Source organism: Macaca thibetana, chromosome 6 (assembly GCF_024542745.1).
Source record: "Macaca thibetana thibetana isolate TM-01 chromosome 6, ASM2454274v1, whole genome shotgun sequence".
Classification (NCBI taxonomy): domain Eukaryota; kingdom Metazoa; phylum Chordata; class Mammalia; order Primates; family Cercopithecidae; genus Macaca; species Macaca thibetana.
Window position 1 is genome coordinate 90,340,204 of NC_065583.1, and position 11,045 is coordinate 90,351,248.

Below are 11,045 nucleotides of genomic sequence, written 5' to 3' on the forward strand. Positions count from 1 at the left end.
ATGCAGGGCCTGGGAGCCCAGAGAAAGTGGCAGGAGAGGACTGGTTTTTCTCTTTGCTTTTAGTATTTAAATAAAGTGACTTAGAAGTCAATCTTCATTCAATGAAAACAAAATTTCATTATCAGCTTTGGAACAGTTATTTGAAATTACAGAACATGTGAATGGTAAGGCTCAAGTTTCCTTTGAAATTTAGCAGAGTTTTTTTTCTTTTTTTTCTGAAACATGGAACAAATACGAAAGTCTGAAATAATACCCCAAATGCTCATTTTTCCATAAATGATTCCTTTGTGACCATCAAGTCTATGTCATTATCTTTTAAATATGCTAACATTGTGGCACCCATTGATTAGAATAAAAGCACTCCTGTATTCCTTCCACAAACTGTCAGTGACAGACAATTCCTTTGGCTTGGGACTTCTTCTTTCTTACTCCCCATGCCCAAATTAGAGATTTGCTTGGACTGAGAAGTTGTCTATTAGTTTACAAACAGAGGTCCCACAGGGTTTGGCACCCACAGGTCCAGGGGTTCTGAGGTTCATAGTACACTAATCGTTGTGGTCACCTACTGTCATCTATGAAGCAGATTTCACAGGGGTGTCATTTCTATCAGGAACAGGAAGCCTGTGGCCTTTAGACTAAAAATCTTATCTGTTATAATCGCTACACTGGAGATTGACTGAACAAAAAGAATAGATGCCTTAAACACCACTTGTGCTAAACCTGGGACTTAAATAATTTCCAGCAAACTATATGTATATTTTTTCAGAATTCAAATTTAATATACATTCTATGTAGAAAACTTGAAAAATACAGAAAAGCCAAAGAAGAAACTGAAAATCTCTGTACTTACACTATTAACAACATGTTATATACATGTATGCGTATAATTGTATGTGAAGATTTGTGTATACTTTTACATTATAAATATAACATGTAAAGGTATATGTTATATATTTCTATAAATGTATAATTTTTATATTCATATTGTATATTTATATGTAAATATATGTACATATTTATAATTTTATACATATTTTTATTAGTGATAAACTTTGGGTTATATTATAAAAGCTTTCTCACTTTAATTGCTAATATTCTTAAGAACTTCTAAAAATATTCTTTCAAGTGCCTACGCAAGAGCTTTCTTCTGTCATTTATTTTATTCTCCAAAAAATTTGTATGATGGAAGACCATGTATCCTGTATAACCTTATTTTACCACTATTACATTTTTCTTTAAAACACATGGTATTCTCTTTGAAATGAAGCTTTAGCATTATTAGAGAGAACTGTGAACTATAGCTCATCAACATCTGCAAAACGAGGCTTAGTAAATCAAGTGTCATGTGTACTTCTTTACATACTATAAGTGTGTTGTACTGCCATTGGGGGTGACTGCAGAAGCCATATTTTAAAAAGTCTCCCTGATTTGGCCATGAATTTAATAGTTTTGGCCATTGTCTATGATGCCTTTAGAGTCCATGAAGGGTCACTTACTGCTAGAGGTGATTCAGTAGTCTCTCCATTTTTCCCAAAATGATAAATGATAAGCCATTTTAATGATTTTCCATTTCATTGGAAACCTTGGCACTCTCAAAATCTATTATAAGGAATGTTCACCTAAGTCACTTGTAAGTATGTGATGGCATGCTGAGCTTAATTTTTACTTTGCCTTGAAGCAGGCAGAGTGTCAGCAATTCCTCTGTTTCATGTTCACAGTTTAGACCTAAAACAGAAAGCAACTATTGTTTATTCCAAAAGTCATTCAGGGCCTTGGGTTCTATACATTTTACCACATGACACCTGGAACCAAGTGGAAATGTGTTATACTTCCAGCTGGTCTTTGTCTATTCTGAAGGTCTAAGTATTCAGCAACCATGCTTAGGAGAAGGGGTGGATGCTAAGGGAAGTACAAATCACTGAAGTTAAAAGGCTTGCCATCTTTTAGGGAGTTGTAAAATTGTGGTCACAGTTTTATTTATCACAATCTAAATCCTGTGAAGAATGGTTGTTCTCCAAAGAGAAGAACTTTGGAGTTCTTCTCTATTTGGAAATGGTCAAATAGTTTCCCTTTCTTTTTCTTTCTTTCTTTTCTTTCTTTTTCTCTTTTTCTTTGTTTCTTTTTCTTTCTTCTTTCTTCTTTCTCTTTCTTTCTCTTTCCTTCTTCTTCTTCTTCTCCTTCCTTCCTTCCTTCTCTCTTTCTCTCTCTCTCTCTCTTTTTCTTTCTTTCCTTCCTTCCTTCCTTCCTTCCTTCCTTCCTTCCTTCCTTCCTTCCTTCCTTCCTTCCTTCCTTCCTTCCTTCCTTCCTTTTCTTCCTTCCTTCCTTTCTTCCTTCTTTTTTTCCATAGAGTCAGGGTCTCACTCTGTCACCCAGGCTAGAGTGCAGTGGTGCAATTATAGCTCACTGCAACCTTGAACTCCTGGACTCAAGCAATTCTCCTGTCTCAGCCTTTCAAGTAGCTAGGACTACAGGTGCATGCCACCACGTCCAGCTTAGTCAAAGAGTTTAAATTCTGCAAAATAAGCGAATCTTGCAATTCCAACTGGACAGCTTTGTATTCTAAATAGTATTGGGCAAAATACAAAATCCACTAAACTTTACCTGTAGACTTCTATAGGTTTGATGAGATAGAACAATATAATCACAAGTATAGTGCCCAGAAAACAAGAAAATATATAATACTATGCAGTTTGTTAGTAGAAAATGTAACAAAATATAATAATAATAATAATAGCAATGAAGCAGTATCTGAGTTTGCTTACATAGTATCATGGTATGCTACATTTAATAGTTAAAAAAAAATTGGGTGTTTGCAAGGGAAGCTTTCCAGTGCAACCATTTAGTGGATAATTCTGTCTCTCGGTAAAATCTCCTTTCGGGAAACCAGGCAGACATTAATCTAGAATTGTACTACAATTTTCCAATCTCCCAGTAACTCTTGTGTTTGAAGTTTGTTAAGTATTTTATAATGCTTGTGTCCTTGACTCCTTGACTTCAATATTTGCCTTGCCAAAGAATTCCAATTTACCTTTTGTTTTTAAGGCATGCTCAATTCCTACTCCCTTTCTAATAACGACATGAACCTGTAACGCTTTAAAAAATAATTTCTCAACCTGAGTAGTATTTATTCCTCTTATTATTTGCTCTTAATATTAGACCTATTATAAAAATCCATAATATGGTCTATATATTTTTCTTTAGTTGTGTAGTACAGAATTGGTCATATTTACTTGTATAAATTTCTTTGTTTCATATCCAGGAAAGTAATTTCCTTTATACAATTTTCTATTATACTATCAGCAGGCATAGTCTACTAGTCTGAATTTCAAAGGAAACTGAGCATTCATCTAAATAAAATGAATTATTATTGAACCTATCATGGTAATTATTTGGACTTGTTAACCCCTAAGAACTACTTCAGACTACTTACAGTTTTAAGGTGCTTTTATGAGAGAGACAAAGAGTGTGCATGCGTGCAAAAGAGAAATCACACAGTCTTCCTGTGCTGTGTGGAGAGCAAAATGGTTCATTCCATCCTGCTTCTACCTCTGTCTCACATCAAAGTAATTCATCTATGTTCAGAAAAAAAATTTTCCCTGCCTTTGCCACAATACAAATATTTTTGAGAACACTTACATTGAGTGTTTTTCTATCTCATCTAGGATGAAATGTATGTACTTTGTTGGTGAAACTCCTACAAAGCAGAAAATGCCAACTGCTCATCATCTCTCTTAAGGCAGAAACAGGGCTGGTATTGATTGATAGAGAGGATAGAAAGGATATAGGAGGGAGCTGTGTGAGGAAAAATTAATCTGGTATTTCTGGCTCAAAAGTGAAGGGATGTGTATTAAAAACTACTTCTGTGTGGCCGTGAGCAATGGCTCACACCTGTAATGCCAGTACTTTGGGAGGTCAAGGCAGGAGGATCATTTGAGGTCAGGAGTTTGAGACCAGCCTAGCCAACATGGCAAAACCTCATCTCTACTAAAAATACAAAAATTAGCTGGGTGTGGTGGCGAGGGCCTGTAATCCCAGTTACTCGGGAGGCTGAGGCAGGAGAATCACTTGAACCCGGGAGGTGGAGGTTTCAGTGAGCTGAGATCATACCAATGCACTCCAGCCTGGGCGACAGAGCAAGACTCTGCCTAAAAAAAAAAAAAAAAAAGAAATCCTCTGCGAGTAGAGGTAGTGGTGGGAGGTAGTTGTGAGAAGAATATGCCAATTATTTTGATTCTTTACTAATGTTCTAATCAGAATCAGGAATCAAAATGGGACTTCTTCCACTTCCTAATATCCCAAGCACCTGATGCACAAATGCAGGTGCTGCCGTTGGGGCGGGGCTGGAGCAGGAAGGAAGGGGATTCTCATGCTGCAATCTCAGCCTATTCTCTGGGGACAGAGACCCGTACCCTCCCTGAATATTTTAGTGTGACAGAATACTCAAACAGCGCCTCTACTCCAGCAGCTTATCCAATATAACTTTCAACATCTCTGGGTTAAAAAATAACTAGAACTTTTAAGAACTGCTATCAGGCTTAAACTCTGGGTAATAAGCGAGAAACGGAAAGAGATTCTTTCTCATTGTTTCACTTGATCCTCTGTCCTGCCTCAGTTAGGCTGTGCCTTGGCACTTGAATTTTCATATCATCTCCATCCAGCTGCTTAATCATCACTGGCAGTGACTTAGGCCCTGTGGAGAACTGGCTAAACATCATCCATCTTAATATTTTTGAATTTATTCTTTTCCCTCTAATGAGCTGATGGATGAACTTCATCTTATTATTTATTTCTTAAAAATTCTTAATTTCCAATTCCAAAGCATTTATTTTTTATTTTAAAATTATTTCTTGATTTCATCTTAATATAAATTAATATTTTATTGGTATTTTGATTTATAATGGTAAATAAAATTTAAAGGTAGCCATTATTTTGAACTGAGCTTCTGCACAAGGCCCCAGCAGAACAAACCAAAATGGAGTCACTTGTGTTAAGTGCCACATAATCAAACTGAAATGAAAAAGAACAGGAAAATCTCTAAATAGGCCAGTTTTTCCAAAAAACACGAGATTCACAGCAACCAGTCCTAAAGGGTCCAGTTGACCTGAGCCAGCATGATAACAAAGTCCTTTCTGCTTTAACCCTTATGAGGAAAGTACTCTGAAGTAACCTGAGGTTAAACAATTTGCTTTTTTGTATTATGCCATTTCTTTGCTCCTGCTCAAGTTTCCTTACAAAAATCAGTTGTCCTGCCATACCCAATGGGGCTTCCTGTTTTGCAGATGAGATGCTGTCCAGTTCATGAATCACTAATAAAAACCAATTACTCATTAAACTGAATTTGTTGACATTTTTCTTTTTTAACAATAATCAGACATGCCCACATAGTGTGAAAAATATAATATACTTTATTTAAAAATAATTTCAATATAAATTTTCAAAAACTCTCTCCCCTATAAAATATGAAGTATGAGGAAGAGGGAAGGATGAATAAGAAGACAAAGAGCAAAGATTCCAAACTTTACTATGTGACCAGTCTTCCAAGAGAAATTTTGTAGGGTTAAGAAAAGGCTTTTTCTCTCTTTCAAAAGTGCCTATACTGTTCTAGTTTATAGAGGTTTTGAATAACTGGACCAAAGATAAAGTAAAATCTGTTTATCTTTTTGTTCATCCTTTGAATTTGTCAATTCTGTTGTATTTGCTCTATAATCTACATTGGCAAATTGCAATTTTGTGTATTTTATCAAAACTCTGTTGTGCTGACTTTAAAGTTTATTCTTTAAAAAATTATTTTCTTTTTCAAACTTTTTTATCTTTTTCCAGGAAAAGGGGTCTACTTTCCACAGGTTAGTCTTTATCTTGGTGACTGACAAGAAGCAATAACTTTTGACTCAGAATCCTTTGGGTTGTCTTGAGAAATCATGATGTGGTTGGATATGGAAAGGTCTTGATTCTTATCAATATGTAGTTCCTAAAATTGTGGAATAGAGTCATTGCTTGGTTGTGAAGATGACAGTGTGTTCTTCTGAACCTTGGACACAAACAGTTAAACTGATTACATTGCTTTATCTTCAGAGTACAGTGAGTCTTAATAACTTGGTTTACTACAATGAGAAATTACATGTTATCTAGAGTTGGGTATTACGGAGCGGACTTATTTCAAACATACTTAGTACAGGCATAATGAATCAACCATGAAATGACAAATACACACTTCTTTGACTTCATACTGTGGAACCAGATAAGTAGAAGCGATTACAACCATTTGGTTATGAAATACTCATGCATATGTAATTTTCCACACAAAGCCCTTATGACTAACAGGTCTTGAAACAAGAATGAGATGCAAAAAGTAAATATCATCTTTTGTTGTTCATTTATTCCTTTTGTCCTCTCCTAACCCCAGTAATCCTTAAAAATCTATTCTAGTTTGAAACCTGTTATATAGACTACTGCCAAAATGAAAACAACAAGTTTTTCATAGATCTTTAGTGGTTTTCAAGACTCCTTGGATGATTGTGAAGCAGAGTGAATTACAGATGCAGTTCAATAAACTGTAGCCTTGAAAATGAAAGCTGTTTGGTAACACGAAGATGATATGGCATCTTATTTGTTCAATAATTGCTATGCATTTGGATTTTTAAAGGCATAACTTCTGTAACCAAATCAATTTTTTAAAATCAAGAAAAAAGGTGCTTTAATTTAGCTACTAGGGTAAAGGTGACTTTTTTTTCAGCTCAACAAATTTATTGGGCATCATTTTGTTTCAGGCACTGTGTTAATTGCCTAGGATAACAAAGCAAATGAGACAGAGACAAGTGAAAGTGGGAACACTCTTAAGGAGCTTAAAATAGTGATCAAACTGCCTTGTAAGCAATTTTTTTTTTTTTTTTTGAGACGGAGTCTTGCTCTGTCGCCCAGGCTGGAGTGCAGTGGTGCGCTCTCAGCTCACTGCAAGCTCCGCCTCCTGGGTTCACGCCATTCTCCTGCCTCAGCCTCCCGAGTAGCTAGGACTACAGGTGCCTGCCGCCACGCCCGGCTAATTTTTTTTTGTATTTTTAGTAGAGATGGGGTTTCACCCTGTTAGCCAGGATGGTCTCGATCTCCTGCCCTTGTGATCTGCCCGCCTTGGCCTCCCAAGGTGCTGGGATTACAGGCGTGAGCCACCACGCCCGGCCCCTGTAAGCAATTTTTAAAAAATTTATTTTATTGTGTTAAGAACACCTAACATGAGATTTACCCTCTTAACAAAATTTTAAGTCTACATTACATTATTGTTGACTATAAGTACAATGTTGTACCGTTGTATGCCAAATTTCCAGAGCTTATTCTAGAGCTTATTCAACTTGCTTCACTGAAACTTTATGCCCATTGATTTAAATCCCCATTTCCTCTCCCCCATCCCCTGGCAACCACTATTCCATTCTTTAATTCTGTGAAGTTGACTATTTTAGATACCTCATAAGTGGAATAATGTAGTATTTGTCTTTCTGTGATTGACTTATTCCACTTATCAGCAGAGTAAAATGGCAATCTATAGAGTGGAGAAAATATTTGCAAACCATGTAGCTGATAAAGGGTTAATTTCCAAAATATTTAAGGAACTCCAACAATTCAAAAGCAAAAAACACTTGATAACCCAATTAAAAATGGACTAAGGACTAGAATAGACATTTCTTCAAAGCAGACATACAAATGACTAACAGGTGTATTAAAAAATGCACAATGTCACTAGTCATCAGAGAAATGAAAATCCAAACCACAATGAGATTTCACCTCACAACTGCCAGGACAGCTATTATGAGAAAACAAAAAGACAAGTGTTGGTGAGGGTGTGGAGAAACCAGAACCCTTGTACACTGTTGGTGAGAATGCAAAATGGTGTGGCTGCTATGGAAAACAGTATGGGACTTCCTAAAAAAATTAAAAATAGAACTAACAAATGAACCAGCAATCCCACTTCTGAATATTTGTCCAAAAAAAATGAAATCAGAATCTTGAAGAGACATTAACACTTATATATTCATTGCAGCACTACTCACAATAGCCAAGATGTGCAAACAACCCAGATGTCCATTGACAAATGAACAGATAAACAGAGTTTGCATAGACATACAGTGGAATACTACTCAGCCTTTAAAAAGGAAATTCTGCAAAATGTGCACAGAAGGACCTTGAGGATAAAGGTGATCTTTTGGAAGGGGAAACAACTCCTTTACTATGTAACACCTGTGTATTATCTGATAGAACATTCAGGAAAGAAACCGTAGTGCCCCGATAGTTCCTGAGTATCTTTCTAGTTTGTGTGAGTGTTCTTACCCACTCTTTCAAGTCTTTCATTAAATGACCACTACTCCCCTCCTGTAATGTACAAAAGTCTTCAAAATGATTTTGATGAATGCACAGAGTAAGGATATATAATGTGGTACAGGTCACACACTTCACAAATCAGCTTTTGAAAACATCTTTTAATCATGGAAACTAATATTATTGTAATTTTCCTACTTTTCTTGCTCTGAATTCCCAGGACTTTTTTTTTTTTTAAGGCAGTCTATCTTTGTTGCCCAGGCTGGAGGTGCAGTGGCACAATCTAGGCTCCCTGAAACCTCTGCCTCTTGGGTTCAAGCAATTCTCTTGTCTCAGCTTTACAGGAACCTGCCACCATGCCTGGCTAATTTTTGTATTTTTTGTAGAGATGGGGTTTTGCCATGTTGTCCAGGCTGGTCTCAAATGCCTGGCCTCAAGTGATCTGCTTGCCTTGGCCTCCCAAAGTGCTGTGATTACAGGTGTGAGCCACTGCACCCAGCCTCCAGAACTTTTCAATCTCTCTCTCTCTCTGTTTCTCTCTCTCTCTCACACACACCCCTTTGAAATAAATGTAATCATACCAAAACTCAAAATAGTGATGTTGAAATTGTCTCTTTCCTTCATTAGTGTTACAAAACAAATGCTAGGAGTATAATCCTAAATTTAAAAAAAAATCAAATTTGTGATTTGTTTACAAACTCATAAAGGTTTATTACAGGCAAAAAGTAAAGTTTGACCTTGCTAAAATTTGAATTATTGTATCTATTAGAAAGCAGTGATTACTTATGTTTTTTCACAGTCCTAAAATACTATTTCATGTACTGAAAGTGCTCATAAATTTCTTGAGCTATGTCAGTTTTAGGAACTTTGGCTCCAACCTTGGTTCTCATAGTTAGATCCAGTTGCTGAGTCCACTGCAAGGGCCAGGCTGGGAACTGAACTGAGACATCCATAGTACTCCCAAGGACCATGACAATAATACTTGATAATAGTATCCCATTGTCACAGATGATAGGAAACACGGTTATTCGCCATTTGTGTTTCTTCTTGAAACCATGTAATTTACTTTATAAAAGATGTTTGTTAACCATAAATCAATGATACTGAAGCATCAGTAAGTATCCGGGTTGTTTTGAGTAAATTCTTTGTTAAACCCTTTTATCTCCAGTGTAGTCAATTCCTAATTAGTTGCCTAACTTGTCAAGGTGGCTTGAATAGTTATAGATTACCATGAAAATAATGTGTTTTCCTTAGGAATATTGTGCATGTATTAATGCGTGTGCTAGCTACTATGCACCAGTTTAGTAAAGCATCTGGGTGTTTCTAATGTTTATAAAAGTGAGTTTGCTTTTCTAGTACAGTGTTGTTTGGGTAGGTGAGAATAATTGAGTAAGAATAAAATCAGAATGTACCAACTACATTTCATCAATATCACTCATCTGAGTTGTATTTTATTTCACTAGTCAGTCAAAAAGACTAGAAGTGGCCGGGTGTGGTGGCTCATGCCTCTAATCCCAGCAGTTTGGGAGGCTGTGGCGGGCAGATCATCTCAGGTCAGGAGTTTGAGACCAGCCTGGACAACATGGTGAAACCCTGTCTCTACTGAAAATACAAAAACTTAGCTGGTTGTGGTGGCGTATGCTTGTAATCCCAGCTACTCGGGAGGCTGAAGCAGGAGAATCACATAAACCTGGGAGGCAGAGGTTGCATTGAGCCAAGACTGCGTTACTGTGCCCCAGCCTGGGAGGCAGAGTGAGACTCCATCTCAAAAACAAACGAACAAACAAACAAACAATAAAGAGTAGAAGAGATGCAAGATAATGAAAGAGTTTCCTAGCCTCAGTCATTTGGTCCATTCTTTAAATACTACTCATGGAATATGTGGTCCTTTGACTTGGATCCTGCTAGAGAAGCAATGGAAGGACTGGGTCTATGACATTAACAATTAGAAGGCCATATGGAACACAGGCATGGCCTTGGTGCTTTCTTTGTTTCTGCCAAAGTCAGGGTGTCCAAGAGAGATCCACTCTGGCATCCAGACACTTTGAGGTCAACACCACTTACTTATCTGATTGACACTTAACCTCAAACGAATCTACCCAGAGGCCTTAGGATCTTAAGTGCTGGTAAACAAGGTGAATTTGTTTGGGAGTTCAGTTCCCAAATGGCATTTTGTTTTCATACCTCCATTATGTTTAAACTTCCGTGATCAGATTTGGGAGGCATGGAAAATGTTGATTAAACCTTAAAGTACTTCAAGAGATTGAAAATCAGCGCAAAACTCAAGTTCCAGAATGAAATGCTTTCTGTGTCTTGTTTACTAAGATTTTCATTCAACTGGTATTTCCTGTCTTGAAATTCCACCAGTTCTATCACCATCCTGTAACCCATGTGCATACCCCTCTGTACTTGTATCCAAATTATGAAAAATCCTTTTTATTTTTGACATTCTAAAATACTAAAAATGTAAAACAGAAACAAATGCAAAAAAGTAATCACAAAAATGTAGAAAAATGAAGACATTACCAAGGAAATGTTAGGTGTCTCTTACAGAGGAAATAAAATGTGATGGAGATGGGGTATACAGAGTTTCTGTTTGGAGTGATGAAAACATTCTGGAAATATATAAAGGTGATGGTTGTAAAACATCGTGAATGTAATTAAACCACTGAATTATACCCTTAAAATGGTTAAAATAATACACTTTATATGTATTTTACTACAATTTTTAAAAACTCCAA